Consider the following 13,920-nt stretch of genomic DNA (forward strand, 5'->3'; position numbering starts at 1 on the left):
CAGTTATTCATAAGAGACAATATCTTGGAAGAGGCAGTCACAATATTCATGGCTTCAGATGGCTATCCACTAAAATAAATCTCTTCCACTCTGCTATAATCAGTTACAGAAAAGTGGATTATGGCCCCAAATTCACCATCCCACGATTAAATAGCTCTGATTGAGGGATTTACTTCCTGCCCATGTCATCATTGTTCTGTGCTATTATTTACCTTCTCCCTGTTGGGGAAATGGTCCTGTGTTGGCGGTGTACCTAGATGTGGGAAGCTGTGCACCACAAGGTCTGTGAGGGTACAGGTATAAGTGTGGGGATGTGTGATCCAGGCGTAGATTGTGGTGAGGTCATCAGAGTTGCCTGTTCATCTTATAGATCTGGAATGAGCTGTGTCTGTTATATGGATTGTGCTGTGCCTGTCTGTTCTTTAATGATATAGAATGGTAAATGTTTTGCAAGGCAGCTGCCTGTGGCCTTATATGGAGGTTGATTACTCTAGCATATAAAAGGAGGAAGATATCCCAGTTGGATAGGCCACTTCAGAACACAAACCTGTCAGTAGTTTATGCTCCACCTGAGATGTAATTTGACTTATATACCCCCAGAACAAGAGTGGAGCCCTGGTGATTCACTAAAGAAGGACATCATTCAAGTCAGAAATCCCCAAGGACCTGTAGTCATTGCTTCTCTCTTGGATATCTTTCATTCAAGACAGCAGTACCTGGGACTCACCGTTGTGACATGTCACTTAACTGCTGGTAAGCTGTGTTATAAGGTATGAACCTTCTTTCTTTGAAAGGAAAAATCTAGATGCCTTGTGGCACAAACATGGTAGAGAACATTTAGGTAAAGATCAAAGGAAGGAGAACAAAAATGATAGAAATACATTACAGACTATCCAGTCAGAGGACAGCTAGGTTGCACAGTGGATAGAGTGCTATACCTTGAGTCAGGAAGACCTGAGTTCAAATCTGGCCTCAGATATTTACTAGCTTGACCCTAGGCAAGTCACTTAACCTTTGTTCGCCTTAATCCACTGAAGAAAGAAATGGCAAACCACTTCAGTATCTTTGCCAAGAAAAACTGCATGGACAGTATGGTCTACAAGGTCACAGAGAGTCAGACATGACTAAAGAACAACAAATATATATGCACATGTTTATGCATATATGTGTGCATGTGCATGCACATGTATATATGCATAGATATACAGAGAGATAAAGAGAAAGAGAGAGAGAGAGAGAAAGAGAGAGGAGATCCATGTTTGAAGTAGCATAACTTTGAGGCATTGAGGAATTGATATAGTTACCTATAAGTATATAGCTATAGCCCTCTAAAGGAGGTGAAGATAGAAAAGAATGGAAAAATCTTATTAATGATTGATATGAATTATAGTTAATAATTGAAAAGGGTGACAGAGACATCAATAACTACTGACATATACCTACTCTCCCATGCATACAGCATCTTTAGAAGTCCTTTTTGCACCAGTTGAGGGCATTCTCAAGGAGAGCAATAGTAGGAAACAATCAGGCTTTCACAAGTGATATTCTATCGTCATCCATATTTCTATTTGCTTCACTATTGATTGGAAAGTGTAAAATCCCACTGTGCTTATTATTTATTGATCATGAAAAATGTTTTGATTTGGTAGAACAAAATGTAGCCTTTTTCAAAGTGTCTCTCATTCAGAACTCAAATCATTCAAGGTTTCCTGAGAGATAAAAGCAGAAACAATTTTGTTCAATGACTTCCTAGAAATAGAAAGGCATGAAATAGGGAAATGGATGCTTGCCAAAGGCGTTCATTACTGTCATGGTGGAGATCCTGCATAGAGTCCAAGTTTGAGGGAGATTCTCTATGGATGATGAAGTCATAAAGACACTTGTATTTGTGGATGACACTATGCTAATTGCCTGAAGCCCTGGAACACTCTGGAGGCTCCTGGAAGAGACCTATAACCCTTTGAAGGAGTTTGGCCTGACCATACACACAGAAAAGAACACTTGAATGAAAGATATCTATTGTTCAGATTAAAACATGCATTTAAGTTTCCCTGTGACAGACAATTACCCAGGCCAGAATTGAACGGGAGGAAGAGAATGTGCTAGATTGTCTTTGGGAAATGGTAGAGTTCTTTTAATGACCCCAAACTTTCTCGAAAGCAAGTCTCATCCTTTAAACAGGAGCTTTCTATCAATGTTGCTGCATGGAAAGGAGGCATAGAATATAACGACCCCCAAAGAATGACAAATGGGTACCATACAATGGAGGGGAGTGTGATGGGAGTGAGCAAGCTCAGTATATAACCAATGAGTGAATTCTAAGAAGAACAGGAGTAAAACATGTCATCAAGGCGTTGTATGACAGGAAGAGAAGATGGGTCTATCAGAGACTGAAAGCCAGGGATGACAGAGTGACAGCTCAAGTGCTTCACTGGCACTCTCTCAAGGTCAGAAGAAAGGAAGGAAGGCCATCAACTTATTGTACAGATTGCTGTGGCGAGGCTATGGGAGGACATGAATAAGAGTCACACAGAATATACAGGAGTGGGTGGACTGTGATGTTCATCTTTGGGGAGAAAATTCACAGACCTTTTTGAGTATTTGAGTATGATCCTTCTGATAAAGACATATCTTTCACATTGGGGTGTATGGGGTGTTCAGAGAGGACTAGCATTTCTGGTGTGAGGTCTTGGGGGGTCTTTTCAGGGCTACTTATCCACTTTGGTGTCCACCCGTCACCCAGTTCTTAGTTGTGGCTCCAAGAAGCTATAGCATGCACAGTGGTCACATTCCTGGTAAAACTATCTCTTTGGATGGACTAAACCAGGTTGTGGGTAATTGATAGGCCTCAAACACATTGGCTAGTTGGAAGTGTGTCTTCCCCAAGCATGTGAAGACTGTCCCAGGCAGAATGGGAGGATGAGAATAATTTATTCCAATGTCCATGATGACATCTGAAGCAGGAGTTGTGGAGCGCTTTAAGCTTGGTCAGACATCAAAGATGCTAATGTTATCTACTTCATTCAGCCTTTGACAGATGTGCTTTAATTTTGGACAGTAATCCATTATTCTTGTAGCTTAAGTCATGATCTAGAAACCCAAGTGCTTATCTCCAGTACCATCTTCTTAGCCAGTTATCATGTCTCAGATCCTCTTTTAAAAAGCCCCTTCTTTCAATCATCAGCCATGCTACATCTATCTCAGACTTAGTGGTCCCCCTATTCTTCAGAAGCCTAGGGTTCAAATGTTCCTTCCAATTAATTCCATGAAATGTTACTCTCCTAAACATAAACTCTTGAGGAGAGAGGTATTCTTAGAAGTATAATCAATGCTTGGTTACATATCTTTGAGGATCTTGCTGATTAAGCTGAAAGGAGAACTTTTGAACCTACCAATGAATTAAAAGGGAAGGGAGGATAGGTTGGAAGAAAAAGTTAGGCAAAATGTGGTATGGACCCTAGACTTGAGGAGAATAGATTCAGGGTTCAGAGAAAGGATGGATAAGATCATTTAGGACATGATTCTACATGGGAAGTTTGCTCAAGATATAAAGGTTATCAATAAAAAATTCTAATAAAACAAACACAAATAATTCCAATGAGAGAGAAAGGATGTGAACTATCTAACAAGACTGACCAAGAAGGTTGTCGTTCTTGGTCAGGAAAAGAGAGAGTGAAGAAGGCATATAGGAGCAGCACTGGAGTCCTAAGGAGGTAATGGCTAAGGCCATGCAGTCACAGACCACTTTAGGTCAAAGAGCTTAGAGAAATTCTCGAGATTAGGGTATATATTTAAAGCAATACAGCGATCTAGTTATGAGCTGGGCAGATGATTAGTACTCTGGTTTTCTTAGTTTTTCTCAATTCTCAGATTTTCTCAATTTGTAAATTTACTCTCCTCCCTGTAAATAAATGCCTTTATTTAAAATGGAAAAGTCTAGATACTAGCAACAGGGAAGAAGGGGTGGATATTGACTGGCACAAGAAGTGACTGGAAGGCACTGAGAGGTTTGGACTAGAGATCAAGGTCCACTGAGGCATTGAACTTCAAACTGCTCAGGGATTTTAAGCCAGTAGAATTAGATCAGCCTGGTATGGGGCATTCTATCCCTCACGCTTGTTCCTATGATCTGTCCCTCAGAAGCTGTGAAACAACATCAGGGAAGTATAGAGTCAAGCATCTTGAATTATTCTTGAGAATTCAAAGAGGCTTGCAGAACTGTAGTTGCAATTCCAAGATAGCTGGGGTGCTCTGCCTTATCAATAAGTTAATTTGTTTTTCATTTTCAACATTCACTTCCATAAAGTTTTAAGTTTTCTCCCTCTCCCCTTCCCTCTCCCCAAAATGGCATACAGTCTGATATAGGCTCTACATATACATTCCTATTAAACATATTTTCACATTAATCATGTTGTATAGAAGAATTAGAAAGAATGGGAGGAACCATGAGAAAGAAAAAAAAAAACAAACCAAACCAAACAAAAAAAGAAAATAGTCTGCTTCTCTCTGCATTCAGACTCCATAGTTCTTTTTCTGGATGTGGATGGCATTTTCCATCATGAGTCTTTTGGAATTATTCTAGAACCTTGCGTTGTTGAGAAGAGCTAAGCCTATCAGTTAGTCATTGCACTCTGTAGCTGCTACTGTGTACAATATTCTCCCAGTTCTGAGCAAGCATTTTTAAAGTTCCAATTGTGTGCCAAGTTCTGTTCAACTCTTTTGCTTCTATTTTCTACAATGATTTTCAGGATGGGAAGGAGAGAACTGAGAGGGTTAACAGGTAATGGAAACCCAAGACAAATGAAGGGATGGCAAAGAAACACTGAGTCTCTCTGAATGATCATCTGGCCTGGATGAAGAACATCCCAGGTTACCAAACGAATTGGCAAGTGGATGATTGCTGATCCTTGGGCAATGATCTTTGGAAAATCATGGAAAATGGCACTCATCCCAATTATTTTTAAAAAGAGGAAGATGGGAAACTCCATAAACTTTAAGTCAGTAAGTCTGAAGTTGATTCTTGGCAAAATTTAAGAATAGATTATTAAAAGGACAGCTTATGAGCACTTGGGAAGGATAATAGTGGTCACTCGATATGAATAAGAATTCCTTAAAAGGAAGCCTTTCTCACTGGTGTTCATTTACATACCTCTCCCTCTCCTCCCCATGCATGGAAAAGACTGCATTCACAGTACTAGGGGTGGGAAGCTTGCTGCCTCGAGGCCATGTGTAGCCCTCTAGATCTTCAAGTGTGACCCTTTAACTGAATCCAAACTTCAGAGTGTTCCCTACCCTTTGTTTAGACCAATGACCTTCCTGAATAGTCACTTGTTGGGAATGTTGTCAAGGGTTCTTTAGCATAAGCTGCAGTTCCTGTATATACTTTCATACGGTCTTGCTGTCTCCCTGGTTAGAATGCAAATTCCTCATGAGTTGGGATTGTTGCATTTATTGTATTTGCTTCCTTAACAACTAGCACAATGCTTGTCACGTATTTGATGCTTAAAAACTGCTTTTTGATTGATTGGTTGGTTGGTTGATTGATTCCCACTCCAAGGTTCATGATTTTATTATTCTACCTAGCTAGGCATAGCCCCAGCTCAGCTCATACCAGCACTCGTCCAGAAATGGCCTGATCCATATCTCAGATCTCTCCTTCTCCAGATTTTCCACTCCCATAATCCTTTGGGGTCAGCTGCAGATTTCCAATACAGGATGTTCCAGGCCTGTAGGGGAGCTGGAGCAAAGTTCCCTTCTTTATTTTCTCTCCCTAGGGACTCAGAGGGAAACCCTAATCTTTCCTTCCACAGCTGCTCTGGATTGAAACAGAGTTCATTCCACTTAGTGCTGTTTTGGATGCTGCCCCAGAAGTTAGTTGCCTCTTTTGCCAAAAAAGAGACTGAGGTACCCAAAGAACCAAGTGAGGATAATTTCAGTAAAAGTACATTGAAGAGGAACAGAGGAGTAAAACCAGTCTAATTTACTGGCAGGTGTGAATTATATGTAGCTATGGGAAAATGCTCCTTGCATGTGGATCCACCAGAAAAGTTACCCCAGGTTTGAGACACTTTGTGGGTCAGGACTCACTTAAAATACAGCTCATAAGCCCCCACGGATGTGTTTAGTCTTTACTAACTGGGTAGAAGATATATTTGTTCAAACAAAAGACATTTACATAGTGTAGCAAATAAAATGACAGGAGAAGATTTCTCCTATGGGCACCTGGGGGCATAGTTTCCTATAGATTAAGCCACCAATAATGGGGGATGGCAAACACCCAGAGAGCATGTATGTGAGAGAAAGCTCATGGAAGACATATGAAAAGGAAATACATATGACCAATACATATATGCATGGTCAAGATAGCTCAAACCTATAATACTTCAGGAATACTGTTATTCAGAAAGGCAACAAACAAGTGCTGCATTTGGAGTCATAGGATCTGAGTTCAGATTCTGACTACTACATATTATAAGTGGGACTTCAGCTATTTGGGTCAGAATCCCATATCTGGAGGAGGCTGGACTAGATAACCTCTAAGATCTCATTTAGCTCAAAATCTATTCTCTTACAATGTCCCTACACAGCTTTCTCTCCTCTCCCATATCATGCATGGTAAACAAACTACTCTCTGTTATCAGCTTCTGAGTTTCAACTCTTTAGGGTTCTAGAGTATAGTGACGCTTCTCTCTGATAAGGACAAGCTGCTGGCTCTTTAATCATAGACAAGCTATTAGCCATCAAGTTGAGCTAAGGAACCACAAAAGAAAATGCCAGGCAGAGTGTTTCCAGGCTAAAGTTATTTTTTTTTTCTTTTAACTTCTTATGTCTGGGACTGCCTCTCAGTCTATTGTACTGAATAACTATCTGACTTAGAGTTGGGAATTCCTTGTAACCCCTATTCAAGGAATTAATGCCCTCATTGCAGGGGAGTTGTCAGGCCCAAATGAAATAATGGATTAAAGCATTTTACAAATATTAAAATACCATAAGAATGGTGGTTATTATTATTATTAACCCACAGTTACCAGATCTTCTATCTGGTGATGACTTCACTCCTTGATGAGCTCAAGCAACAATTATAGAGCAGTTCAGAGGTATGCTGGTAAATATTTAACAACCTGAGTGAGAAAGAGAAGGCATGGATCATGGACACACACCTTCAAGAGTCATTTGTGTTATTAACACTTTCTTAAGTCTAAACAATCGACAAAACAATAAATCAAGCCCTGATTTGTAGCTCTTGCCAATTTTTGAGTTGTAAACAATTTAACAAAGGACTTTCACAAGCCAGTTATGACTGGCTCCAGTGTATGCCCAGCCTCAAGGGCACTGCCACAGTCCATTTTGGTAGGGGTCCGTCTGTTAAATAAACCTCAAAAGAGCTTTGTGGAATCCAATTGATAAATGGTCAAAGGATATGAAGAAGCAGTTTTCAGAGGAAGAAATTAAAGTTGTCTATAGTTATATGAAAAAATACTCTAAATCACTATTGATTAGAGAGATGCAAATGAAAACAACTCTGAGATACCACATCACACCTATTAGATTGGCTAACATGACAAAATAGGAAGATGATCAATGTTGGAGAAGATGTGGGAGAGTTGGAACACTAATTCATTGTTGGTGGAGCTGTGAGCTGATCACACTATTCTGGAGATCAATTTGGAATCATGCCCAAAGGGTTACAAAAATGTGCATACCCTTTGCCCCAGCAATATCACTTCTAGGGCTGTATCCCAAAGAGATCATAAATATGAGAAAAAGGTCCCACATGTGCAAAAATATTTGTAGCAGCTCTTTTTGTGGTGGCCAAGAAATGGAAATTGAGGGGATGCCCATCAGTTGGGAATGGCTGAACAAGTTGTGGTAGATGAATATAATGAAATACTATTATGCTATAAGAAATGACAAATAGGAGGACTTCAGAAAAACCTGGGAAGACTTATATGAACTGATGCTGAGTGAAATGAGCAGAACCTGGAGACCAATATACACAGTAACAGCCACAGTGTTCGAGGACTGCTTCTGGTAGATGAACCCCTTCACAGCAATGCAAGGACCCAAAACATTCCCAAAGGACTTTTGAGGCAAAATGCCATCCACATCCAAAGAAAGAACTATGGACTTGGAATGCAGAATGAAGCAGACTATTCTCTCTTTTGCTATATTTTGTTGTTTTGATTTTTCTCATGGTTTCTTCTATTCATTTTAATTCTTCTATGCAACATGACTGTGAAAATGTGTTTAATAAGAATGTGTGTGTAAAACCCATATAAGATTGCAAGTCATCTCAGGGAGAGAGGTGAGAAAGAGAAAACTTAACACTTAGAGAAATGATTGTTGAAAACTGAAAACAAATAATTTAATTAAATTAAAAATAAAATAAAATAAAAGAGCTTTGTGGAATTCAGGCTCCAAAGCCATTTCAGATCCTCTTTGGATTATCATGCAAATGAATCCAAGCAAGATAAAAGCAAAGGAAAGATATAAAGGTCATAAAACTCTAACATCTTGGCCCATATTCCTGTCATTGTACATATACCTGTATGAACATCTAACCACATATGCATATATACATATGCACATAGGTATACATATACATACACATGTGTGTATTTATATAACTATAAAACAAAGAAGCAAAAGAAAAAAGAAGTCTAGCTTAAACCCCACTGCATGTATGTATATTAAAGAATAATAAACTTAGATCTGGAAGAAACCTGAATCTCTTATTTTAAGATGAGGAAAAAACCCAGAGTGGTAATGTGATTTGCCCAGGGTCACAGAATTAGTAAACAGAAGGGTGGGAATTCAATGTTGTTATTTTCACTACAAATCCATTGCCCTTTCCACCTCTTACAATGCAGTTTTATTCTTCTCAGGACATAACATGAATGGCATGCTTATAATTCACCTATCTAGCGGATGGTATGCTAAAAGGGCACTTCCAGAGTGCTCCAAACCCATCTTCTCTTGAAATGATGTAAGCATGGCTCATTTATTCCCAGGAATTTATGGAGTGATTTCTAGTGTATGGTCCTTCACTTGGCCTTTGTGAAATGAAGTGATTGCTGCCTTGTTGGAGTTTACCATCGAGTAGGAGAGATATGCACATATATAACTCTAACCCAGGTAGGGCATGAAAATTCACAAAGTCATGAGTCTTTGGAAGAATCAAGGATCAGAGAAGACTGCACAGGGGAGGTGACATTTGAACTGATGGATGGACAGAAGTGGACAGTCAGAGCTGCGGGTCTGGAGTGATAGGTAGAGGTGGAGGAAGAGGGTCCTGCAGGAATTGCAATTCATTTCAGTTCTTCAGTTTGCTACCTTTGTGACCTTGTGCAAATACTTTAATCCATCTAAATCTCAGCTTTTTCTTCTGTAAAATGGGAGGGGTAGACTCAGTGGTATGTAGGAGCCAGTTTCAATAAGAATTTGTTAACTTTCTCAGTGTAGATATTTACGAAATCCATAAACTCAAGAAATCAGGGCCTGAATCGTTGTTTTGTTTATTGTTTACACTTAAGAAGGTGATGGGAAAATGTTAATAATTCAGATTAAATTTCAAAGTGTGTCACTTTTTTCCCTCCAGGAGACTACCTATAAAACACTGAGCAGCCTACCACTGGTTTACTAGGGCAGCAGGCCTGGAGTCAGGAAGACTCGTTTTCCTGGGTCAGATCTGGCCTCAGACACTTACTAGCTGAGGGACCCTTTGTCTTGTTGTTTATCCTTTGTTCTCAAAGAGGACCAATGACTTCAGGAGGGTGATGTCTTGACTTACAAGTGAGTTGGATTTAAGTGAGGCAGAGCCGTGCAAAGTCATCAGCCTCACACTTTCCTCCAGAGTCACTGGAGTCCAATAGTAAAACAGAAGTCAAGGCGACTGGCAAAGGCCCCAGGTGCCAGCTGCATGACCCTGGGCAAGTCATTTAACCCTGCTTGCCCCAGATTCCTCATCTGTAAAATGAGCTGGAGAAGGAAATGGCAAACCACTCTAATCTCTCTGCCAAGAAAACCCCAAATAGGGTCATGAAGAGTTAAACACAACTGAATATGATTGAATATCACCAAACTGGGTGTACCAATACAGATAACCTCTGAGGTTCCTTTCCAGCTCTAATTCTTAGGATCCCATGACCTATATATATGTTTTAAAACAACCTTACTGTTTTATCGCATTGATTGACCACACTGTCAAAAGTGCTTCATGGTAATGGTATGAAACATTTGCTGTTGATGAATAGATTTCCTTTCTATTGAATATGATGCGCCAAACCTTGTCATTAGTACCTCCTCCAGTGTTAGGCCCAGAATCAGAGGACTGCAGATTTAGAGTGGTCAGGTATCATAAAGATCAGCCAGTCAGACTCTGATCTAAATCATGAATCCCATTTCTAGCAGCTCCTGAAGCCATCCTTCCTCTACAAGGTCTCTGAGAATGGAATGCTAACGATGCCTGATTCCCATCCAAAGGAGGTGTTTAATAATCACCGTTTGCCAAAATGCAGAGAAAACTTGTCAACTGAGTCAAAGACAAACTTCTTCTCGCCTTGCTGCCTGAATCCCCCCCAAAGTGCAAATTAATGGAGTCCTAATAAACAGATTTTGCAGTAATTCATAGTGATCCACAGCACAATTTGCAGGCTACCAAGGGTTTACAGAGAGTCTGTGGGATGGAGAATTTGTATTTCTTAGTTTTTGCCACCAGGTGGGTTGCCAACTCTCAGGGGAGGTTCTCATCCTTCATGCAGGGCCTTGTCTATTTGGGACTTTATCTGTAAGACGTTTAGAAGCTGTTGGAAGCAGGGGGCACTTAGAGGACCTGAGTTCAAAATCTACACGTTAGTGCTTACTACCTATGTGACTTTGGGCAAATCACTTAACCTCTCTGGTCCTCAGTTAAATTAAATATGACATAAGGATTACATAGCCTCTGAGGACTCTTCTTGCTCTGTTAGTTAATTAATCTATCAACAAGTGCTGAAATGCTTACTGTGTCAGCACTGTGCTAGGTTCAGAGGATCAAAACAATCCAGATTTTCAAGGAACTTACAACTGAAAGAAGAAATGAAAAAGATTATATATGTGTGCATGTATGTGTACATATTCATATATGTCTATTAATAAAGGCAGCTGATGCTTAGAGCACTGGGCTTGGAGTCAGGAAGGCCTGAATTCAAATCTGGCCTTAGACATTTACTGCCAGTATAGACCCTGGGTAAGTCACTTAACCACTGCTGGCCTCAGTTTCCCCAACCGTAAAGTTGCACCTACTTTGCAAGATTGTTGTGAGGGTCCAATGAGATCATCGTTGTAAAAGTACCTGGCAAAGTGACGGGCATATTTTTGTTGTTTAGATGTTTCAGTCATGTCTGACCCTCTGTGACCCCATCTGGGGTGTTCTTGGAAGAGATACTGGAGTGGTTTGCCCTCTCCTTCTCCAACTCATTTCACAGTTGAGGAAATGGAAGCAAACAGTGTGAAATGACTTGCCTAGGGTCACACAGCTGGTATCTGAGGCTGAATTCAAACTCAGGTCTTGCTGACTCTAGGCCTGGTGCTGTCTGCTGTGCCACCTAGCTGTTGGACAGAAACATAGTAGACACTAATAAATGTTTATTCCCTCTCCCTTCCCAATGTATATACATGTATATTTACATACACACACACATATATATACAAACTTACATGCATATCATATATACGTGCAGCACAGATATAACACAAATACCCATATGTAAACTTATATATGCACATCCACACACCTATCTACATATACATATACATATGTATATACACACATACATACACTTAGAATATATATAGACTAGATCCATAGACCTATGATCCTATGAATGAATTGACTCTAGTGTCAGATGACATGGGTTCGAATCCTTCATCTACCACTGATTTTCCACTTGACTTGGATTTAACTTAAAGTCACTTCAAATATATGTGCCTCAGTTTCCTCATCTGTAAAGGGAGGGCTTGTACTAGAGGAGCATTTATTTCCTTCCAGCCATAGAGCCATATATGGTTCTATGAGCCTGTGATCTAAGACTAGCCCAAGGGAACTGATCTGGAGTTCTCAAGAAATGATCCTAGAGGATCCCAAACATTGCCCAGATATTTGTTGACTCCTGCATCCCCTGAAGGAGAGGAGCCTCAGGACTCTCAGCAGCTGTTCCTCTAACCCAGGGGTTCTCTGTCAGCCCTGATATTTCTCTGCTTCTGATACTGCTTTCTCCCTCTGGCTGTGTGCGTGTGTGTCTGTATGTTTAATGCCGCTTAGCTGGGGAAGATTTCTGATAAACTTGGCCTGACATTTTGAAAATCTGAAGTTGGTAATTGCTCCTTTGTTCTGCTGGGTTGTTTATTCAGAGGTACATTTTTTCCCTGGATTATTCCAGCTCAAATCCCAAGGTTTTCAGAGAGCCCTGGGTTTGCTGGTCTGCCAGAAATTTACATCTGAAGTCTCTCTCTGGCAGGAGAGCTTTTTTTTTTTTTTTACCTGCTGTTGGTATGGGGAAAAAATCCAGAGCTATGGGGGGAGAAAAACCAACAACTTGTTGGTGTTCCTTTTCAGATGCCAGGAGCTCTGTTAGAAGGGGTCAGGAGGAAGGAAACCTTTCTGGAATGTGACATTAAAGGGATGGACAGTAAGTAGGGTTTATCTCTAAAGGCTAAGGGAAGGGACAAACAGGCTGGGCAGAAGCAGACTTGGAGGAAAAAATGTGCCAAGGGGCTGTAATGACAATCCTCCAGCCTCTGTAGGGTCTTTATGAAGATGTCCTGTCATTCTCTCCATTGCGGAAGGACAGAGAAAAAGGAAAATAAGAGATACAAAAGCAACAGACATAAGAAAACGTGGTTAGCTAAACATGGTTCACTAAACACTGAGCTGTGCTACTAAGGAATGTTAAAATATGATTATCTCTGGATATTAGAGTAACAACTACATCTTAATAGCCTACATGGACAGAGGCCTTCACATTTTTTCATAGCACATACATTATTTCATTTGAGCCTGACAAGATGCCTTAGGCAGATATTATTATCCACTATGTATGTAGTCTGAGATAAGGAAGATGGGTGACTTATCCAAAGTCACTCATTGAATAACTACTCAGCAGAGCTAAATCCTGATCACATGACTTTTCTGGAGTCTTGCACACATTCCACCCAATCTGGACAGGATAGTTTAAGTTTAATTGCCAGGAAGTAGGAGACTGGATCACGTGACCTAGAATAGGGATGGGGAACCTGTGACTTTGAGGTCACATGTGGTCCTTTAGGTCCTCAAGTGTGACCTGCAGGTTCCCTATCCCTGACCTAGAATTCTGGATTTTACCATTTGAACTGGATCCAGACTTTGATGAATTTCCAAAACCAGTGGCTCCTATGGTTTTAGGAAGCCTTCCCATGATCAGCAATGCCAATTGAGGTCTATGTGAGTTTTAAGGTCTACAAAGCCCATTACTAATATTGTCTCCCTTGAGCTCCCCTTCAACTTGTAAGATAGTTTCTATAGGTTCTGAAAACTGTTCATGTTTACACAGCTAATTAGTGACAATGCCAGAATCTGAACCCAGGTCTTTAGAGCCCTGATTCATATCCAGGCCTCATTCCACTGCACCAGACTATCCCTAAAAAGAAAGGGAAAGAGAAGGAATATCTAGGTATAAGGAAAAAGAGTACAATTTGGTTTTGCCAAAAGCACTCGCTCACACATACAACCAAACTAGCATCATAATCACAATTTAAGTAACAGAGAGAGCTGGTGTTCATCTTTCGTTGCTGAAGACCATGCCATCAGACAAATGATGACATGACTTGTACTTGACTTTGTTTTGAGTGGAGGGCTGTGCAGGTCACCAGCCTCACTGCTCCTCCAGAGCCATCTGAATCCAG

At 40.4% G+C, this 13,920-nt stretch overlaps 1 long non-coding RNA gene across 1 annotated transcript in view; it reads left to right on the forward strand.

Annotated features, from left to right (window-relative positions):
* The first annotated feature begins 585 nt into the window (after positions 1-585).
* Positions 586-13,920, forward strand: part of LOC140505258 (uncharacterized) — a 106,623-nt gene continuing 93,288 nt past the window's right edge. The window contains exon 1 of the long non-coding RNA XR_011967429.1: positions 586-753. This is a non-coding gene — a long non-coding RNA (uncharacterized lncRNA). The remainder of the gene's footprint in view (positions 754-13,920) is intronic.

This window comes from Notamacropus eugenii, chromosome 5 (assembly GCF_028372415.1).
Source record: "Notamacropus eugenii isolate mMacEug1 chromosome 5, mMacEug1.pri_v2, whole genome shotgun sequence".
NCBI classification, from domain to species: domain Eukaryota; kingdom Metazoa; phylum Chordata; class Mammalia; order Diprotodontia; family Macropodidae; genus Notamacropus; species Notamacropus eugenii.